Raw genomic sequence first — 22598 nt, 5'->3', positions numbered from 1 at the left:
TGATCGGCTGAGATCCGACTAAGATCTAATTTATCTTTGATAGATTTGATCAAATATTCGGTATTCTTCAGTATCCGAATCTGATAGTTGTGAATCTAGATCTGATTATTTCGGATCTTGATTGATCTTACCTGACAAAAGAGTTTACTTGTTTAAATGGAAGAGCCTTTGTCAAAACTCAACATATCTTTATTCTTAAAAGATTGATAGAGGAGTTACCAAACAGTTTTGTTCCTTTACTGTTTGGAATACGATCAAAAGGAGTTGAGTGCTTAAGACTTTACATCGATAAAGCAATTCAAGATAGTGATTTCAGTCTTGGGATTCACGTGCGTTGACCAGATGGTTGTAGGAGCAGGGGTACTGAGACTAGGGGTAGATTACTTTGTCTCAACAATACGAAGTTGGTCTTTGTTCTTTGCATAACGGCTTAATTATGAAAGTATTCAAAACTGGACTAGATCCCGGGTTTTTTTTTTTGCATTTGCGGTTTCCTCGTTAACAAAATTTTGTTATGTGATTTACTTTTACTTTTCGCAATTATAATTATTTTATTATAATTAAAAGTAAATACACAGTACGTTAATCCAAGACACTTAATTGTGATCCTATAGTATATAGGTTTCATCCTATGTTTCATCCTATAGTATACCTTGTTATCGTATTTTCTCGACTTTGTCCATAGACAATCACACTTGGTATCGTACTTATAGGTTGAAACAAAAAGATTGTGGTGTAGTTGGGTACCCTTGTCATTTCAAACCCACCTTAGAGACTAAGAGTAATATCAGACAGAAAAAATCTATAAATTCTGGTCAAACACATGACCAGTATTAACACGAATAGAGTTAATCCAGAGGATTTAGCTGCACCATGTTTCACAAACTCAGAGATAACATGATAAACAACGATAATGATGAGTATTCTAGATAAAACCCGAACCGTCATATTTTTTTTAGTAACTGGTGAATCAATGTGTTTTCTTCCATGATGCAACCTCAATCAAGTTATGATTACTGAAAAAGGATTGTAATAAAAGAACGCGCAATTGGGGGATACATAAACTAATTGGGGGATATAAATTACTATCCCCATCCAATGGTGTCTACTAAGGGGTGTTATTTAGGGGTAGATTTATGAAACTACCCTTTAAAAAGAAAACTACATCAAACCTAAATATTTCCCACTCCCTTTTAAATTATCTTCTCCTTCTCTGCCGGCTCCTCACTATGAAAACGATTTTTTTTACATGTCGGTAGTGATGAAGACCATGCCGAAATAAGAACCGGCATTGAATTTCATATGAATACCATGTCGGCATCAATTTAATGTTGAAGACCCTGCCGGAAATAAGAACCGACATTGAATTTAATATGAATGCCATGCTGACAAATTATTTCGGTATTATTTTGCAATGTCATATCAGTGTCGGTAATGAGTTAGTAACAAAACAAGATTCTCTGGATCAAATTTCATAACAATCGACATTGTTTATTATGAAACATAAATGCCGGAAATGTTGCCGGCATGCTCGTGTTTTCTTACACAATGCCGGCTTATATCTAAGATTAAGTTAAAATCTGAATCCTATATTAAAAATAACAAAAGTATCTTCATACAAACAAAACGAGCACCAATCACGTTCTCAAGGACCATCAACTACCGCATGATGTGCTTAAAAAAAAAAAGAACATGTGTAGCACTGTAGATAGTGTTTCTAAAAGGTCTAAATGCAGACTTTTTGACTGACATTAAATACACAACTGGCAAAAACTACTTGTCGCGTGTCCTACAAAAACGATATATTGCATAGACTAAGAGGGGGTAACATATCATATTAATTGGTATAACAAAGACGTGCGGATTGATAAAATATACCTATCTCACCTTTAGGGGGGGTATTAGCTTTGTTATTATAATGTCAACAGCGGCATATAAGGATTGAATGTATACAAGTTATTGTGTTGTTGAATTCGGGAATCAAGCGTATGTGTAATGAATTTTTGTCATTTGTTTATCCATATGGTTGTAAGAGTTTTGTCACTAAAATTCACAAAGGGGGAGATTGTTAGAGCATAGCTCGGTTGAACCCACCAAGCGTTGGTATGTCAAGTTTGGTTGTCATATTTTAGTGAATCAAAACTCATTATAAGAGTCACTTGATTATATACTAGAATCAACTTTATATAGGTTAACTTGAAAGTATTAGGATATGAGACATTAAAAGTATTGCGAAGACTTGAAGAAGTGAAGAAGTAAGAAGCTACAACGACAACATCATCCTTCCACTTGAGGTTAGTGATATTTGACTTGAACTGTTTCATTCCCTAACGTATCTTTGAAGTCGTGCATATTGAAAACAAAACTTCGAAACATGAACACTCTAGATATACATAGTATTAAGGAATACAATACGAGGTTTATTGCTTAACCATTAAACTTTGTAGATAAGACATCGACATAATCGTTTAAATTCTATTGTGATTATGTGTGGGTATGAGGTGAGGATTTTATCCTAGGAAACAATGTTTTACATGTGTTTTAAGGAAGTAAGTTCATAAACTTGTTTATGAATCGAAAAGGAAATCGCCAAGCGTTATTGGTATTGTTATTCATTGCATATCTTGTGAACAACCAATATGTGTGATTTAGTATAACCGCTCATGACTTGTTTGTGTTCTTGGTAAAACTATTCACAAAGGCCTGACTTATGTATTGGTATGACTTTTATTAGTGAAACCGATCTTAAGTAATCACCTGAGATGGTATTTGTGATTTGTGTATGACCGAATCTGGGTAAAGGGGAACCGATCCTAGTAATAGGTGCAACACATCACAAAGGGGAATCGATCCTTGTATGAGGTGCATCAAGTTTGTAGCAGAAAGGGGAACCGATCCTATGGATATGTGCAACACGTTTTTAGGCAAAGGGGAACCGATCCTATGGACATTTGCAACACATATAAGTTAGATACCATATATATGTGGGGAACCGATCCTAGTACCTAGTCAACCGAATTTTGGAAAGCTAGTGTGACTATGCACAGTACTCACATGGAGGTAGAACCGAAACTTGTTTTGGTAGAACCGTTAAACTCATGATTTGTGATTGAGTGTTCTTGATCAATCACATAGTTCTTGAAAGTTAGATGAACCAATTCTAAACTTGTTTGGAAGTGTGGAAAATCGGTTTCAAGGTTGGAAGTATGAAAGAGGACTTACTAAGTAAGGATGTCGACACACTTTGAACACATGTAGTAATGTTTATCTTTTATTGTTCAAAGTTATTCCTTAATAGCTAAAGGAAGAAAATCCCAGGATCGAAACATAAATAAGTTAAAAATCTTTTAATTAAGGTTTTAATTTTATTTTAGGAAAATAAGAATTAGTAATGTGCATTTACTAGTTAAAGATTTTCCAAAGAGATTTTCGGTCATTATTTTGGACAGAGCATTTCCAGGAATTATGGAAACCGAATTTGTGCTTTAATGAATATCTTGAGAATATTTTCGATTTTGGAAATTCCTTAGTGTCCAAACTTCCTTGTCTATAAATACTTGAAGTTTGCATTTATAGAAAACTAATCCTTCGTGACAGCAAACTTCCTCGGTTGTGTTGTTACTGGTGAAGCCGCCTATTCGGAGAGAAGAGTAACCTAACTAGGTGAAATCTCTTATGGCCGCTCAGTTTAAAGTCTTCTTTGGGATTGAGAAGCTCTATTAGTACCGTTGGTGGGAAACTAGATAATTGCGGTTTATCTTGTGTTTTCGATTGATTTGATTGACTATCGGTAGTTGAAATTTGATTGCACCTAGTTTGTTTTTGCTTGAGAATCTTCTATTATGATATAAGATTCACTCAAACTAGATTGAAGTTTCGACAGGGATCTTTAGACTGTTGTTAGTGTTAAAGACGATCTCGTGATAATCCATTGTTAACAGACTCCATTCTGTGCGTGATTGATCACAAGAGATTCCAGTTGTTGTGTGCAGGTGTTTATTGAAGATCTAAGAAGATTTGAAGACAAAGAAGATATTGAAGATTTCTGATTTGGGGTTCATAAACTTTGGTGTGCACAATACTTATTTCGGTATAGAGGATCCAACTATAATCGGTTTATCCTTGTGGTAGATTGGATTGATTAGTTGTGTAGATCGACATCAATACAATTCTTTGTGATTAAAAGTATTGACTGCAAAATCTTAACAATTACTTCAGTAGTTGAGAATAAAATAGATCTAAGAACCTGACGAAGGAGTTTATTGAGATAAACAGAAGAGCCTTTGTCGAACTCACATCACTTGGTTGAAGAAAGTTGATACCAAACAAATTTGTTGTTCATTTACTGTTTGGAATACAAACCAAAGGAATTGTTCCAAGTATGTGACTTATTCATAGGTCGGAGGCGTGGGAATACAGACGGAACTAGGTGAATTATAGGTTTAGTTGTTTGGTCTCAACTATACGAAGTTGGTTTAATTTTGTGTAGCGGCTTAATCCTGAGAGTATTCAATTATGGACAAGGTCCCGGGGTTTTTCTGCATTTCCGATTTCCTCGTTAACAAAATCTTGCTGTGTCATTTACTTTTATTTTCGCATTATAATTGTTTTATTATAATTAAAGTAAATCACACAAACGTTAATTCATATTTACTTGATAAGAAATCCTATTGTGTTTGGTTAAGTCCGAACCTTTTTATCAAGTTGAAAAAGTGGGGGTACAACAACCACACCCAATATTTGTCTTAGCAATCTGTATGGACAAACTCCAATATACTTTCAAGAGAATCAACTAGACTCAATCTTAATAATGTATATCAAAGAGTTATATCTCTCTTTCTTTATTCAATTCTTTCTCAAGCAAATAGAAATCTGCGAGTCTAATTGAATACAAGAGAAATCACTTGAACGATACCAAAGACCAATGTTCAAGTATCAATCAATTTCAATCAACAACCAAAGGTCGGATTTCCAATTGATTGATTCAAATGCACAACCTGTGCTATTTCAATTATATAACAAAATATAATGCAGAATAAAAATAACACAGACACCAGAATTTTGTTAACGAGGAAACCGCAAACGCAGAAAAACCCCGGGACCTAGTCCAGATTGAACACACACTGTATTAAGCCGCTACAGACACTAGCCTACTACAAACTAACTGCGGTCTGGACTGTAGTTGAACCCCAATCAATCTCACAATGATCCAAGGTACAGTTATGCTCCTACGTCTCTGATCCCAACAGGATACTACATACTTGATTCCCTTGGCTGATCTCATCCACAACTAAGAGTTGCTACGACCCAAAGTCGAAGACTTTAATAAACAAATCTGTATCACACAGAAAAGTCTACAAAAATAGATAAATTTGTCTCCCACAAAAATACCTACAAGTTTTTTGTTCCGTCTTTTGATAATCAAGGTGAACAAGAACCAATTGATAAACCAGACTTATATTCCCGAAGAACAACCTAGTATTATCAATCACCTCATAATAATCTTAATCGACGCGGCGAAAGAAGATATTGTGGAATCACAAACGATAAGACGAAGATGTTTGTGATTACTTTTATATCTTTCCTATCGGAGATATAAATCTCAAGCCAATCATTACGATTATACTCAAAATGATAGAAGATGCAAGATCAGATCACACAACTACGAGAAAGTAGTATCGGTCTGGCTTCCCAATCCCAATGAAGTCTTTAAGTCGTTAACCTGGTTTACAAGAATAAATCTAAGGTTAAAGGAGAATCGACTCTAGCTAATACAACTAGTATCACACAGGAGGTGTGGGGATTAGGTTTCCCAGTTTCTAGAGTTCTCCCTTATATAGTCTTTCAAATCAGGTTTGCAATCAATGTTAGCTTTGTAACAAAGCATTCAATATTCACCGTTAGATGAAAACCTGATTAGATTCAAGCTAATATATTTCAACCGTTGGATCGAAAACTTAGCTTGTTACACACAAGTGAAATGCACGATTTTAAGTTTGTGTAGCCGTACCCAAACATGTACATTTGTTGGTTCAACAATAGTTAACCAAATGGTTAGCCATATGAGCACTTTCATTTGTCGATTAAATTAACCCGAACGTTAATTAATAGAAATTAATCTAACAATAATCTAGATACGAAAGTAGTATAGATAGATAGATCTCGAAAAGTTATGCGAAGTAGACTACTCGAACTTGTCATTCGGTTATCAGACGAAGAAGAAATCATCAGATATGTAAGGAGGGTAAAATTGTAATTTCACTTAGAAGCCGTTGGCTGCGAGCGGGTGTACCAGTTATTTCTCCTTGGTCTTATCGACACCTAATCGAGAAGATAAACTCGATTTTTATTTTCTTCTTATTCATTCTTTTTATTTCTTTATCTCTCCATTTTCTTCTCCTTCCTTCCTCTCGCTCTTTGTCCTTCATCTTGATTTGTTTTGAGAGAAGTTTTAAGTGTTGAGTTAAGATGAATTGGTGATGAAGTAGAATCGATGGGGAATCAGTTGTTGCTTCTATGGATTACAAAGATAAAGAAGAAGAATATGATTCTGTGAATCTGGAAGAGAGTTAAGAGTTAGGGTTGTTGATTTTGTGTTGAACCGAGAGTGATATCGAGTTGTAATAATTGGAGATTAAGAGGGTTGTCGATGAATTGAGGAGATGAAGCTATTCTGATGAAGAAATAAAAGAAAAGGTAAATCATAAACTTTAATTAGGGTTTTCTTTGAATTGATGATTATTTTGTTTTAGTTTGTGGTTGAAAGTCGTAAATCTTTGGTGGTTTAGTCTTAATTGAAGTTGGGTTATATGTTTGTGATTTAATTTCAGTTCTTAGGAAATATAAAGTCTGATTAGGGTTTTACAGAGAAGATTGGGGTTTGGGTTTGTCTTAATTAGGATTATTGTTAGTGATTTCGATATGGTGATGGTGAGGCAGTTGAAGTAAGGATATGGTGTTGGTTGTTATAGCTGCGTTGTTGGTGGAGCTGAGGTGAATGGAAGTAATTGAGATGTTATTGTTGATGCAACTATGGAGATAATGCTGCTGAATTAGTAAAGCACATGATTTTAGAGATGGTGTTGATACCAAATCGGTTGTTGGTGCAGGACAAGGCAGAGAAGTTGAGTTGAGCATAGTATGGAGCTTTAGTTATTTGTTAGGATTGTGTTAGATCACAAGGAGGAAGGAAAGATGTGTTAATAATGAAGTTGTAATGAAGTGGTTTAGATGAGTTGTAGATGATCTGGGATGCAAGCTGAGGTGATGTTGAATCATGAGATAGACATGTTGGTGGCTGTAATTGAGTAGGGTGATGTTATACAGTACAAGGAAAAGAACTGAGCTGAGATTTAGATGATTGACTAGGATTGTTGGGCTGCAGCTGTAATTTTGGATACTAGTGTGGTGCAGGTCATGTTAGATGATTGCATAGCAAGTTCATCCAATTGAACTGGTGATGAAGTCAGTTAGATGAAGATGTAGTTGAAGTTATCAAGATGTAGTGATGTAGAAGATGTTGAGACATATAATGGTTATGCAGATGCGAATGAAGTGAACTTGTGTAAGAAATTTGAGAAAGAAGATATTTCAGTCGAATCTTAGATGATAGAGAAGTGGATGAGTTTGGTATTGAAGTTGTTTCTCAGTTGAGAATGGCGGTTATAGATGTACGAGCTGGTAGTTGGAGTTAGAGTTGGTAGTTGCAGATGAAACAGATTTATTTTGGAATTACAAAGAACGGTTGGTTGATGTAATGGTTCTTGTATGAATGATAGTGATACTGGAGTGGCATTTCATGAAGTTATGACACTATGGTGTTTGAGCTGAAACAAAGAAGAGATAATTAAGTTGTGTACTTTTGCAATGGGGTTTAGAAATGCATCTTTTGAGTCTTGGCTGATTTTGTGTAATGTGTTGTTGTTGCACCATGATGGTGCAACCGTTTCTTTTGGTCGTGCAAGGGCTTTGGATTAAGCATTGGCTTGTTAGTCAGCTCAGCTGACTTAGAGTGTCTGGCTGAGTTAACTCAGTGATCAGACTTGACCAGACCTAACTCAGTGCACCTTAACTGAGTTGAATTCCTTGACTACCTTGACTGTTAACCAAACTTTGATTCCTTTGACTTTGGACCTGGCAGTCGACTGACGTTGACTGTTAATTGATCACTTTGATTGTTATTGACCGTTAGTTGACTTAGGTGGACTGGGCCTTAAGTTAATGAGCTTGTTTAGTGGACTTGGGCTTAGGTATAGTTTTGTTATCTTGGTGATTTGGACCATTTATGGACTGAGTTATCTTTTGGTTCTTTCTACAAAGTCGTAGATATTCTTAAGACATATTTAATGGACTATAGAATCAACTTAATTAGATTAGTAAACTTTAGATATGCTAAAGGTATAGAATGGAAAAGATGAAAAACCATAAATAGGTTTAGAATCATTAGATAGTTCACTTAGCCTATAAATAGACAATAATATTGAGATTATGTTATGAGACTTGTATGAGCCTTTTGGCTAATTCTTAGAGTGCTTATGTGATTAACAGTTAGTCTTTATTAACAACGATCTATTCAAAAGATGAACCGGTGGATTGAGAATCTTGAGGTAGGCGAGGCTTGTCTTCAAAACAGGTGGGAACTCTTGTAACTCTCTTGTAATCATTAATTTACTTTGAATGGAGAGTATGATGTGTCTTATTATTTTTGAGCATGTTTGAATGTAATTATATGTTCGTATGCAATACATGTTTGAGTGTCATTGATTGTGTATTTTGCGTATATGCATTGTCTAGTCTCCTCGCGAGGATTGTCTGTGTTCTCCACGGATTCTCGCTAAGCGTTTATAGGTGGGGAAGCCACGCACTAGTATGTAGGGGAAGATCGGTACCCAATATTACTATAGGTCAAGCAACCTATAGATTACATAGACCCTAGAAGTTGTCTGGTGGGAGCTGTGGGTTGATATTATTATTTTATACCTATTTTACTATAGGGGGATGACTATCTGCCTTGAGGGTACCTGTGGGACACATTAGGGTATCACTGGGTAGCGGAGAATAATAAGCCCCCAGCTATCGAATATATGTGGGGAGATTGGTCGTTTGCATATTATGCTTGATTGTTCAGTCTTAGTAGTATGACTGGATTACTATTGTAGCGCCCCCTAAGCTAGCAGTTGACTAATCCAAGAGATTAACTATAAAATGAGGCACTAACGATCTAAGACATCTATTTAAACATTAAGAAAGAAGTTCTAAACAAAGATTAACCCGAATCTAAACCCTCTCTGAAATAAATACAAGAACTCCTCTTAAGTGTTACATATTTAATAGTGAGTTGATTTACAAATAGAATATAAACACAAAATAAACATAGCGAAAGCTAACCAACTACCGAAACCAACTCCTCAAAGCTTTCATCGCCACGTGCACAACTTGATCTGTCTCTGAAACTGAAAGTGGGAATGGGTGAGCACATCATCCCTAAAATGGGTGCCCCGCAGAAATAACAACTATTTTTCAAATAATCACTAGAATGATTTAAAGACAATGCAGGTTTTACTGAAAACCGATAAAACATGGAAAACATATAAAGCATATAATAATAATAATACTGAAATTATAAAGTTCTACCAACCAATAAACCGACACACATTCACAACATAAATAGTAGTTGAGCAAAGTCTTCCTTTGGAGTAGCAAGGCATGACTGTTGCGGATTCTTCAATGATCATTAAAGCGCCCATGAGGTTTCCGTCCTCAAGTCATAAACTATATGTACCTTACCAGTACCTTATCTACGCACACTCTACATATCAAGTATTCAAAGGAAACAAATGGTAACAACATTATATCCGACCGAAGTGCTTACACAGTGCAGAGCCATATACACCGCGTAAATCCAACAATCTTATATAATATTCTCAACATCACTTTCTCTAAACACCAAAACATAATATAATAGCTTTTGAAAGTAATTTAAAAGAACATTAAACATCCATGTATGAGACATGTGTTGCCCCCGTACAGAAATAGGGAAAATATAATGGCCAAATTAAAACCAGACTTATATAATATTCAGCCCAGCGAGGCCTATCTAGGTTTGCAATAAATAAATATAACATTTGGGAGCACACATCTCACACCAATCAAAAGGAAAACTTCTCCCTTTCATGCTAACAACAAATAAAGATTGTAACCACTTTCCATTCAATGGAAAGAATCACATTTTGGAAAATAAGTAAATACTCCCAAAACAAAGATATTAGTTGTAAAGATATTAGTTGTTTCTAAAGATCCAATCCCATCCCAAAATGTAAAAGAAAACTAGTTTGTATTACACACAAATAATACATACATACACTATCATATGGTAACAAAAATATGCATGGATTTCACAAAAGATAGATTTATAAAACAATAATGAATGCAAGAGAGATCGTTATCGATTCCCACCTCTTTTGATGACAAGCCTCGCATACCTCGAGATGTACAATCCACTGGTTCGTCTTCTGAATCGATCGTTGTTAATAAAGAGTAATTGTTAACCACACAGACACTCTAAAGATTAGCCAAAAGGCTCATACAAGGCTCAAATCATAATCTCATACAATTATCTAATTATAGGTTAAGTGAACTACCTAATGGTTCTAAGCCCATTAATGATTCTACACATTTTCATTATCTATCTTTAACACAAATAAAGGTTTACTAATTCAATTAGGTTGGTAGCCAAAAGGCTCATACAAGGCTCAAATCATAATCTCATACAATTATCTAATTATAGGTTAAGTGAACTACCTAATGGTTCTAAGCCCATTAATGATTCTACACATTTTCATTATCTATCTTTAACACAAATAAAGGTTTACTAATTCAATTAGGTTGGTTCTATAATTCATTAAATACGTCTTAAGATCATCTATAAGTTTGTAGAAGAAATCAAAGGCTAATTCAGACCATAAGAGGTCCAAACAATCAAAATGGGAAAACTGCGCCTAAGCCCAAGTCCTCTAGACAAACCCATTAACTTAAGGTCCAGTCCATAAGAGTCAAAGGAGTCAAGGTCAGGTCAACCGCCAATTAAGTCAAATCTGGTCAACTGACAAGGTAGTCACATAAATCAACTCATTCAAGGTTCACTGAGTCAAGTCTGATCACTGAGTTAACTCAGTCAGATACACTAAGTCAGATTAACAAACTGAGTCAGCTAAACTGACTGGGATGACTAATAGGTCTAAACTTCAAGATACAAACATTTTCATACAAATATTATCACTAACATGAGCTCTAACAATACAATTCTAGCAGAACAACTTCTTATCTAAAACACTAACTCTCCCTGCCATAGCTTCATTTCAACTTTACTTTAAACTTCTAACATAATTCTTCACCACCAGATTCATGACTTGCAGCTGACACATCACTACCATTATCACATAAACCATAACTTCAACAACATCTCAACTTGAACAGACTCTCAACCTTCATTCAACATACATCATGAATCTCTATCTCTACCACTGTTACTTCACACAACAACTACAACTCCAACATCCTACAATCACCCAATACACCACCAACTCAACTTTGCATTCCATATCAGCCACACCCACAGTTCAACTCCACTGCCAACATCAGTTCACCACACTTTCCATCTCTAGATACAACACCTCCTAATCAACACCACCAGCGCACCAGTTCAGCTGAATCAAAATATCCGCTTCAGCAATTACAATCCAAATGAAACACTCTCAGCACTGTCTTCTACTTAGCTTCACTCTCTGCAGCTCAACCTCATCTTAACTTTTTCACATTCTATCAAACCTTCCTTCATATCATCTCAACATCACAATTACAGAACTGCAAGCATCTTCAAAACTAACACAACAACTTCATTACAACCAGCAGCATCAACACCAATCCATGCCACCACCTAACATTCATCTAAAATTCATCCTCAGTTGATCCTTTACAGCAATACTAACTCAAACCTTATTTACAACTTCAATTGAAGCACTCTTCATTCCCAACCATTTCTCTTAATCAATCTCCACGAACATTATCTCCCTGAATAACACCAATACAAGCCATGGAGCAGAACAACAACAATCTCCCTCCAATTCAGTCTATACCCCTTCCTTACAATTTGATTATATCTTTCTAAGATCAACAAAACCCTAATTTCTCGATTTGGGGAAGAACAGGGAAAACCCTAATTTCTAAATCCTAAAGAAATTCAAATTAACTCCATGCAATCGACTCCACCATAAATTAAAAACAAACCCAATCTATAATCAATCAAATCATAACAATTTCATAAAGGAATTTCATTAAATAAGAAACCCTAAATTACCTTGCCCGAGATTCTTCACCGGAATAGCTTCATCTCATCACTTAAGTAACAACCCCTTAATTCTTCATCCATTAAAAACACCATGCATCATCCGTTCTACACGAACCCTAATTTCAGAAGTCTTAACTTCAAATCAACATCAACAACGCCTTCTTATTCATCTAGAGCTCAAACAACCTCAATTATAACTTCACCTTCTTCGATTTACTAAACTAACTAAGTTTCTATGAAAATATCATACATAAAATAACTCAATTCATCTGAACTGAGATCGACAGAGAGAAGTAGAAGAGGATCAGAGAAGAAGAAGGAAATAGAAGAAGAAAGAAAGAAGAAGAAATAAAAAGAATAAGAGAAAAGATTTCTCTTCGACACGTGGGGTGGTGATAAGGCAACTGATATCATAAAGGCACCCATTGAATTGATAAGGGCAGCCAGGCAGTCTAATGCGTATAACTCTGATGTTATCTTCTTCGTCCGGTGTCTGAAAGACACGTTTGAGTAGTCCAATGCGCATAACTTTTTGAGACCTATCCAGTGATACTAGTTTCGTATCTAGATCATTGTTAGGTTAAATTCTATTAATTAACGTTCACCTCTAATTAACCGAGTCCTTATTGGCTAAATGGTCTATTGACCGGTCTAATAGCGTTGACGAGCTTGAGGCCCGTTACAACTATGATCTCGACTCAGGAATAAATTCTAGGTTCCTGGTAGGATGGGACCTATTGGGAACCTGTTGTGCAGGGTCGAGTCATAATAATCAAACCTTCTTATATATTCTAGACTTAGATGGTGGCATCTGAATTTATGAGGAGTACTCATTCCATAAAAATATCGTATGGTACCTGGATTCATGCTCATTTGAGACTGGAGTTATTCTAGCATCCTCTCCTTCATTAAGTGAGACGAGGTTAGGATGACATATGTTTAGGTTGTTGTATTTCATCTCCGTAGATCCGTCCGGTGGTGGATCTTTTATAGATATTGTTCATGGACACAATATCCGGGAAGGAGAGTTGGAGCAATCTTCTTCTTTGTGTTGTGTGTATCAGATGTGCAATCATTTTCTTTTTTAGTAGAACTATGAAGTATGTTAGTGATTACCTGATTGTTATAAAGGTATCCACTTATCCCCCTTTTGGGATGATGTGCTCACTCGTTCCCACTTCAATTTTTCAGTTACCAGAAGATATGGTGCACGCGAAGTTATTGTCATGTACCTGAGTACAATGACGAGGTTGGGGGATAGATTGAGGATAAACCTCTCTTGATTCTCCCTGAGTTCAAAGAACACAGCCTAAAGAAGAACAAAGTTTTGTTGATTAATAATCTGATTACCTAACTATTACAGGACTTTCAGCTTATAAAGCTAGACCCTTACTCTTAGATCCGACGGCTACAATGCCACCAGATATTTACATCTAACCCACTCATTACAATGATAAGGACACCCATTCTTAAAATAAATACTACTAACAACTAACTACCCCCTAGGATACGATATGGGCACTCCAATACAATACCGGGTCATGACATTCCACCCCCTGAAAGCATCCTCGTCCTCAAATATGGGAGATAATTGAGTCGACCAGAATGTGGGACAGTCGCACACTATAAGACTAGTAGCCATTATATCATCAAAAAACCATGTGATGCTTGCAAACACTTCCGCACTTGGCTCAACAATCCACCTACCATTTCCTTGTGAACTGATTAGAATGTAAAATGCTTGAAACATTCCAATATCTTCAGCTTGTGTGTAGTCATCAAATCTTCCCAGGAAGAAGTGAACTGTCTTACTAACCATAACATCCATCGCATAACCGAGCAAAATATAAGCAACACCGGCCACCTTGGAGCTTGCCTCAATGTCAGATTGTATTACTTCATGACCCTCTCCTTTGTCTCTTGGGACATTTCCGTTCTGAATTGGTACACCAAGATCTTGCCTCTTAGAGTTTTTCTTGAGCTTAGTTGTCGTTAACTCTGGACCTTCCATTTCTATTGCAATCTGAAGATGAATCTGGCCAAGCTTGTTCGGAATTACCACCTTCCCTATTATAAATTCTGTCTGGCTACCACCCTTCGCTGGTTGGTACCACAAACCCCACATATGACTTAAAAGAATCTTACCCCTATCAAACACAAATGAACTAGGAGACTCCATATATTTAGCAAACCCAATAAAGTTTCCTATAATACCCATGAACACTACAACATCAAGCCCAGCAATCCAGTGACATTGTTTTTGCAAGATGAAATGCACATATACTTCAGCAAGTAACTGATCAGGTGGTTGCGCTTCAACCCACATTGGAACAAAATTTATACCTTGGACTTCACTTCTTCCAACCATATAAATCCACCCCATATCATTTTCCGCGAAATTGTCAAAATTCTGGAGTATAATCAAATAGACATCACTAAAACACTTGGAGCGAAAGTTCTGTAAACTTGTCAGAATCAGATTGCTCCTCATAAGAATTTTGGCAACTTGATTATGGACCTCAGATTTGCAGAATAAATGTCTTATATAATTCCAGTTTTCATCAAAGCACATAACTGAGAGAAAATTGTTATCAATCCAGCTAACATTTCGCAGACTCCACAAATCAGGTGGAACCAATTTGAACTTCCACCTCAAGTACTCCACCAGCCTTCCATGTAGCATTTGAATTACCCGGAGATCAAACTGAGTTTTAAATACCCTTGCAAGGAAATGAGTCGAACTATAAGTCATCTCTGCCAGTTGATTGCCACATAAAGGAAAATACAGGGTAAAGTTAAATGTATATAAACAACTACAGTGGAGCTACAATACTTGCAATACAACTTTCTCTTGAAGCATATATCCTCTATATACTTCAGAACAAAGTAATGAAGAGTGCTGAAAAGTATCAATTCGTGAAGGAGATAAGCAAGTTCTAACAACTGTGTGAACTAAGAATAAAAGCACTGAAAAATTTAGAAGCTCTTGCAAAAGAATCTGGTGCGCTTCACTTTCATGTCTATTAATGATAACCTTGAACAATTCCACCAGAAAGAATCTTGTAGGAGTAGGCAAGTGTATGTCTTCTTCCTTTCTAATCAAATCCCAAAATGGAAGATAAAAATAATATTTATGATCAGTATCTAAATTCCAGAATGGAAGCGCTTGAGAAGACGACGTAATTGCTGGCATATTAGATCTCTCAAGTAGGAGATACCAACAAGCACCACTGGACGCTGACATCCAAACTGTTAGTGCAGCAAGCATATAAACAATATGCAGCCAACAGAGGAGGTAAAATACTCGTTTGTACTACAACATATTCCTAAACAAACAACCACCAGTCTTAATGTCACCATGGTTATCCATATAGCCGTCACAAGGATGAGAACTGTGACATTCATATACTGCACATGTGATCTGTAAGAAAAACATTTATGCTCCCATCCTACTAAGCACTGGAGCATACCCTATATATGTCCTATGAAATATCACCACTCTAGCCCATAAGTTTAGCAAAAATCCATTCCTCTCTGAGAATTTAGCAACCAATTTCCATTCACCACCAATTTCAGCAACAGATACAATTCTCATCGAATTCAGAAAGTGAAGTTCAGACGTATGCTCATGTCTTGGAAACAGCTCACAACCCAAACCTCCATTGTATATTTCCAGCAATACAGACCCAAGAAGAAAATTCAGGGGAGGAGTAGATGGAAAAAAACCACATTCATATTCACCAACATAATTAGAAAACTCTTTAAGGTTATCTGATTCTTTGCCAGGATCGAAAACTCTACCCATTTTGAGCTGCAAGAGAAAATCAACTCCAACACTTCTCCCAGACATTTTAACAACAAATTTCTCTCATCATAAACCTCGGCATCATTTACACATAAAAGATTAATCGATTGCATAGATGAACAATCTGGTTTATACCCAAAGTAAATAATCAATCGAAGAAAATTGCCATTAGAGTTTGAGGAGAGAACAAAAAACTTACCCCGATCGAATAACAAGCGAGAAGCATCAAGTTGGAAGTGAAAACAATCCATTCTTAGAACATTTTCATAGGCCACTGAAAAAAATTGGATCCAATTTCTCACACGCAGATCATTCACGCCATTGTTTGTGATCTGTTGCACTTCCCAGATTTGGAATTCACTTGACTTACTGACTTCAATAACATCAGTTTTTCACCACTCTCTCATACGGAAAACTCTGATCCACAGACAACTCATTCTTCTCATGAAAGAAAAATGAGGGAATTAACCCTAAATTGAGAGAATCATCTTCTTCATCGACAACAGAATGAATTGAGTTAACCACTTCTTCAAAGAAAAAAGAAGGAATCAACTCCACTTCTGAAATTTCATCAACAACTGTAGAAGGAACTTTCACTCTGCAAGGAGATGGATGAGGTGGAGCAGTACACTTGAGAAACAAGATCGATCTCGATCTCCTTGCTGCTTTGTTCATTTTTTTTAACCACCTCTGAAGGCAAGAATTTTGAGATGGAGAGTTGATTCTTTCCAACCAAAACTTATACCACTTTATGCATACTTCTACATCCTCTCTTTATAACCTTTCCAATTTCTTTATCGACACCAATTTTCCATTCATTTGTACCCATTTTTCATTCTGTAAATCCATTTCTGCAACCATAATTAGGGTATAGATCGAAACGGCTCTAGATACCAATTGTCATGTACCTGAGTACAGTGACAAGGTTGGGGATAGATTGAGGATAAACCTCTCTTGATTCGTGAGAATCAAGACTCTGAGCTCAAAGAACACAGCCTAAAGAAGAACAAAGTTCTGTTGATTAATAATCTGATTACCTAACTATTACAAGACTTTCAGCTTATAAAACTAGACCCTTACTCTTAGATCCAACGGCTACAATGCCACCAGATATTTACATCTAACCCACTCATTACAATGATAAGGACACCCATTCTTAAGATAAATACTACTAACAACTAACTACCCCCTAGGATACGATATGGGCACTCCAATACAATACCGGGTACATGACAGTTATTCGTTTCCGTCTCTGAAACATTTTAGTATTATTGGGAATTATTTTAGGTTTTGTACATTATTTTTGTAATCACCAACACACTATTTAATTTATATAACTTGAGATATTTTTCATTTAAAATTGTTTCGAGTGATGGGTTTAGTTTTGGGTTAAGTTTTGTATAAGATTTTCTATTTGGAAGTTAAGATATATGATTGAGATATTTAATGCCTCATTAGGTAGTTAATCGCTTGGATTAATAAGTAACTTAATTTTGGGGCGCTACATCAATAACCTTGATGAGCTATATGCTCGTCAAATTACAACTTGACTTCTTTCAAGTGAGCATCCTCTTTGAGACCATGTGAGGATGCTCATAATTATTGATGGTGTTTTTCAATGATGTTGTAGTAAGAAGATTCGTTCACTCAGATTTGTTGAGAATTTGTTTTAAGACTTAATAAACAAAATAAGGAAAAAAATATATACACAATTTGTCACAAGATGAAGAAACGCTGAGACGCGGGATTCCACTACTTTTCATATTGTTATGGTTCAGTCATTAACTCTAGAAAATATAGTTCAAACAAAAGAAGTTGTGACTCTAGTTCTTTGCCAAAAATAGATTTCGTAAAATATTATTTGTAAGTTAAAAGCATGACACATCTAAAGTATTTGGAACTAAGCATGCGACATTTAACAAAATAACAAATAATTAATAGAAATCATAAAGCAATTAAATCTATGCAAAAAGTCAATAAAAGAATTAATTCATTTACCACAATCATGAAAAGTTGCTTCCTCCGTTGTCCCAGTGATGGGGTCTAGCTCCGCATGTTGAAAACACACTCAAAGGAATTTTTCATTGCTCAAAAAGGTATTTACAAGGAGAAAAGGTATAAAACAGGGCCTTTGTAACAGTTATAATTGTTACAGATACAACAATAAACTGTTACTGACGTTGTAGCTTCTACGACTGTCACTATGTGTCGCAACCACTGTAGCTATACGACCCACGACTAAGCGTCGTTGTCACTGTTGGAAAACGACTATCTTTGGCAGTCTGTTCTTCGTGTTCTTTGTGTTCTACAGCAACAAAAAAATATTCTCTGCAACTCGTCCAATCTCTTCTCTGTAGCTCTCTATTCTCTTCCCCAACTCTCCATCCCCTTCTCTATGATCCCATCCACCTATTTATACTCCTTAGACTCATTTAATCACGCCATGATTCTCAATATTCTTCATTGAACTCGGGCAGTAAAGAAAATATTTGGGAATATTTTCTTCCCTGATTTAGCTTCTCACGCGTTTCTACAGCTGCAAAATCTCCTCATTTATCTTTTTCAAGGTCCAAAGTATTGCTAGAGTCATCATACATGAGCAGAACACGTTTAAATTCTCCAAAACTCATGTAATCCCGTGAACTGTCCCTCTCATGCACGTGCTGCCCTGATTTCTTCTCACGGATTTTTCAGCCAAATTTGATAGACCAAAACACTTGTAATAGCTTTGTATATGTCCCAGGAAGAATCCCATAAATTTTCAGCCATTTAGTCTCCTTATAACACCTCCAAATCCTTGAAATCTAACAGTGAATAAAAATATTTTCCCGCCAATATTCAGTTCAAACGAAGGGGATGAAGGTGCCCCTTAACCAGCTGCTTGGGTGCCAATAAAAAATGGGTGTTGTGGACAAATTTGGGATACATATAGCCCTGGGTGCTGAAGATGAATTTGGGCTACACATAACCATGGGTGCCCCTTATCCAAATCTGGGATCCGTATAGCAAATGTTCTCCGGAGGTGTCCCGAGCAACTTTTCGAGCCGAATTTTCCAACAATGTTTATTTTCAACAAATACCTATAAACACACAAAACACCATAATAAGTACGAAACCGAGTACTAACAATATGAAACATTAAGGACAAATTAGACACATAAATGCGTCTATCAACTATCAAGAAGTTTTTCTTCTTGACAAAGTGTTCTTTGTTGTATCTGTTTTTCGATTTAAGCATAAAATGATCATCTTACTGTTGAGCCTTGCTCCGGTTAATTATTACATAATGTAATATATTTTTGATCGATAACTCTCGAGAATATTCTTTTTGTTGTTTACCTTGAAAACTCTCGTTTTTCTTCCTAATGACAATTGATTTGTTGTTTTCAACAATTACCTTGTGCTCGCTTCTGAGCTAAGCTGTTCTGTCATTAGAATGTGCTCAATTGGCTTCTTAGGTTTTGAGCCTGGATAATAACCACCGACGTTTGTGTACCCGACCCTTACTGAACGTAAACGAGTAACCCTAGGGTTTCCCTATGAAGAACTCATATATATGTATCATGGTTTTCCTATGATACGTACACGTTCTGTAACTTCAAGAGTTCTCTTGAATTTTTTGTGGTGTGCACCATGGATGGATGCAAAAAGGAAGACAAAGTTAAAGAGCGCAATGTTATTGAGTTTCATGAGAACCCCGTTATCATATCCTGCTACCATGCAGTTGATCATGAAAACAAACTTCCAGTTCAGATGTCATCTTAATTGGTGGGAATCTTCTTCGAGATTTTGGGGTCGTTCGTGAACAACTTGAAATTGCAACAAAGAATCTTGAATTTCTGAAAAATGAACCGAAGAAAGCAACTGATGAACTTGTTTTTATTCGATCTCTGGTTGCTGGTTATGTCTGAAGACCTCCATTTTGGTTCTTCTTAGGAGTTATATTTTTGTATAGGAAACTTCTTATGATAATTTATTCTTGTGTTTTAAGAAGGATAACTAAGGTTTGGAATAGCTTATATTGTGATTACACATTGTTATTGCCAATGATTTTCATCTTGCAATGTTTTTAGATTTATTTATTTAAATTCTAAAGTTTATTTGGAAGATGATTTTGCAGTATTAATATTTATTGGTTTTATAATTGCAAAAATTGTTATGGGATATGTGTGTATACTTCCGTGAACTATGATTTTTCCATATATGTCAAAAGTTAAGTCTATTATGTCATTATGCAAATATTGATGGAAGATAGAATGAACTTTTGATTAAAAAGATTAAGTCTATGATATCATTATGCAAATATTGATGGAAAATAGAATGAATCTTTGAATTTTCCGTAGTATTGATCTTTGCCTAATCCACTTCTATGTGAAAGTACTGTATGGCTCCGTAAGTTCTCTTATGTTGAGCATTTCCGATTAATTTAATCACAAGTTCTCTTGTTGTGGAATAAGAAGCCTCAGTATCTTAATGCATTGTGGTTAATTTAATTGAGTTTTCTAGAAACAAATTCATGATTCATGTAATTTGTTAATGTCCAAAGAAATCCTTCATTTCTTGCAAAAGTAAGGTCGCTCTTGTTGTTCTTTCGGGAATGACATTGTATGGGGGGGAGTTCTTATTTGAACTTGTGCTTAATTGCCAAATCTTTGTAGGGAGTGCGGCTGTGGAATATTGTAGGAGTTTTCTTGTATCTTTATAACATCCTTGATGAATACACTAAGTTTCGACTATGTGAAATCATCGAAACAAAGTTGATATGTTCTCTTTTAGTCATGAAGTATCTCTATGAGAATTTCATTATGATCCCACTAGTTTTCGTACCTTTGCAAATTTATATTGACAAAAAGGGATAATTAATGTACAGTTCACACTACAAATACATATGGTTTACGGATCATTATGTAAGGGGGGTGGTTTTCATTGTGAGATGAAGTATTGATTGAGGGGGGTGATACATATCACCATAGTATTATTGTCAAAGTTGTGATACAATTGGACTTTGATATTGTCTAATAACACTATGACACTGTATAACAATAATTGAGAATAATGGTTTTCTTATTGTTATGGCTACGGATCTTCAACAACTATGATGCTGAGTTGAACATGTTCAGAATCACTGTATTACTTGGAAGTGATGAAGATTTCGAGTAATGTTGAAGAACCAAGGAAATCAAGCATTTGGATGAGAAGCTTCAAAGTTTATTTATTTTGTAATCCATATGTATTGATAGTTTTGTCATTAAAATTGACAAAGGGGGAGATTGTTAGAGTACTGCTCGGTCGAACTCGAACGCGTTGCTATCTCAAGCTTGTTTGTCAAGTTTAGTTGCCAAAACTATAAGTCTTGATTTCTAGTCTACTTATAGCTATGTCTCAGATTAGAATAGAATGTGTAGTTGAGATTTAGACTTCACGGCGTTCATCGATTCAAGACAAAGAACTACTAAGGGGAGCTTGTAGAACTTCATTAACCAAAGGTATGTGGAGATTTGAACTCATCTATCACTCAGAAGTCTATTTCTATTTTATCTCCTATTGAGACAAAAGTCGTATAACTATATAGACTTTATATTATACACATTTGATATTCCGAGCTGAGTTTAACTCGCTTACATATTTCTCGAAATATGTGTTGGCAAGCTTTTGCTTTAACCAAGTTCATTTTTATTCTTGACGAAAGTCAAAATATGATCATGTGAAAATCGCCTGGTAACATCTTACATGATTTGTATGAGACAATCATTTGATGTAGACTCGGAATGTTTCGTATTGATCTATTGATCACTTGAAAATTGCTTTGAAGCTAATAGTTTGTATGAGACAACTATTCTCGTCTTCCAAGAATGTTTTAATGATTAATATGGTGTTTAGAACGATTAAACATTGATTGGATATAGCACAATATGCGTACTTGTATGCTAACTGTTGCAAGTTATTCAAAGTCCGGGAACCATAGTATGCATACCCGTATACGTACTGGTTTGATAGTTGAAGTCCGGGAACTTAGTATGCATACCCATATGCGTACCGGATGAAAAGTTCAAGTCCTGTAATTCAAATGAGTTTGGTCACGTACGACAGTATGCGTACCCATTCGTATACTGGCGAACCCAGGCTAAGTCTGAACTCTAAGTATGCGTACCCGTTTGCATACTTGAGTGGGTTAAGTTCTAAAATCGGTTTTTTCATGAAAAAGATACATTTATATAATAAGGAATGCAATCTTTTGCAAACCGTAGCTACAATGTTCATGAATTGATTCGAGTGAATCAAAATCGATTTTGCTTCAATTGTGTCTTGTATACTTCTATGAGAATATAAAATATTGAACAACTCTAGAACTAGTTTCATTTGAGTCATTTGAACTAGTTATGGTTAAGATGAATAAGGTTGATGCGAAAGTGTTCATATGGCTAACTTCGGTTAACTATTGTTGAG

The 22598-nt window shown here is 35.7% G+C and overlaps 1 long non-coding RNA gene across 1 annotated transcript; it reads left to right on the top strand.

Annotated features, from left to right (window-relative positions):
- Positions 1 to 6344: 6344 nt before the first annotated feature.
- Positions 6345 to 8759, top strand: LOC113313592. The gene is made up of 2 exons (XR_003341948.1): positions 6345 to 6696; positions 8548 to 8759. It is a non-coding gene; the product is annotated as an uncharacterized LOC113313592 (long non-coding RNA).
- The last annotated feature ends 13839 nt before the right edge of the window (positions 8760 to 22598 follow it).

The sequence above is a fragment of the Papaver somniferum genome, chromosome 9, assembly GCF_003573695.1.
Source record: "Papaver somniferum cultivar HN1 chromosome 9, ASM357369v1, whole genome shotgun sequence".
Lineage (NCBI taxonomy): Eukaryota > Viridiplantae > Streptophyta > Magnoliopsida > Ranunculales > Papaveraceae > Papaver > Papaver somniferum.
The sequence above is the reverse complement of the archived record's forward strand: the minus strand, read 5'-3'. Positions and strand labels throughout refer to the sequence as shown.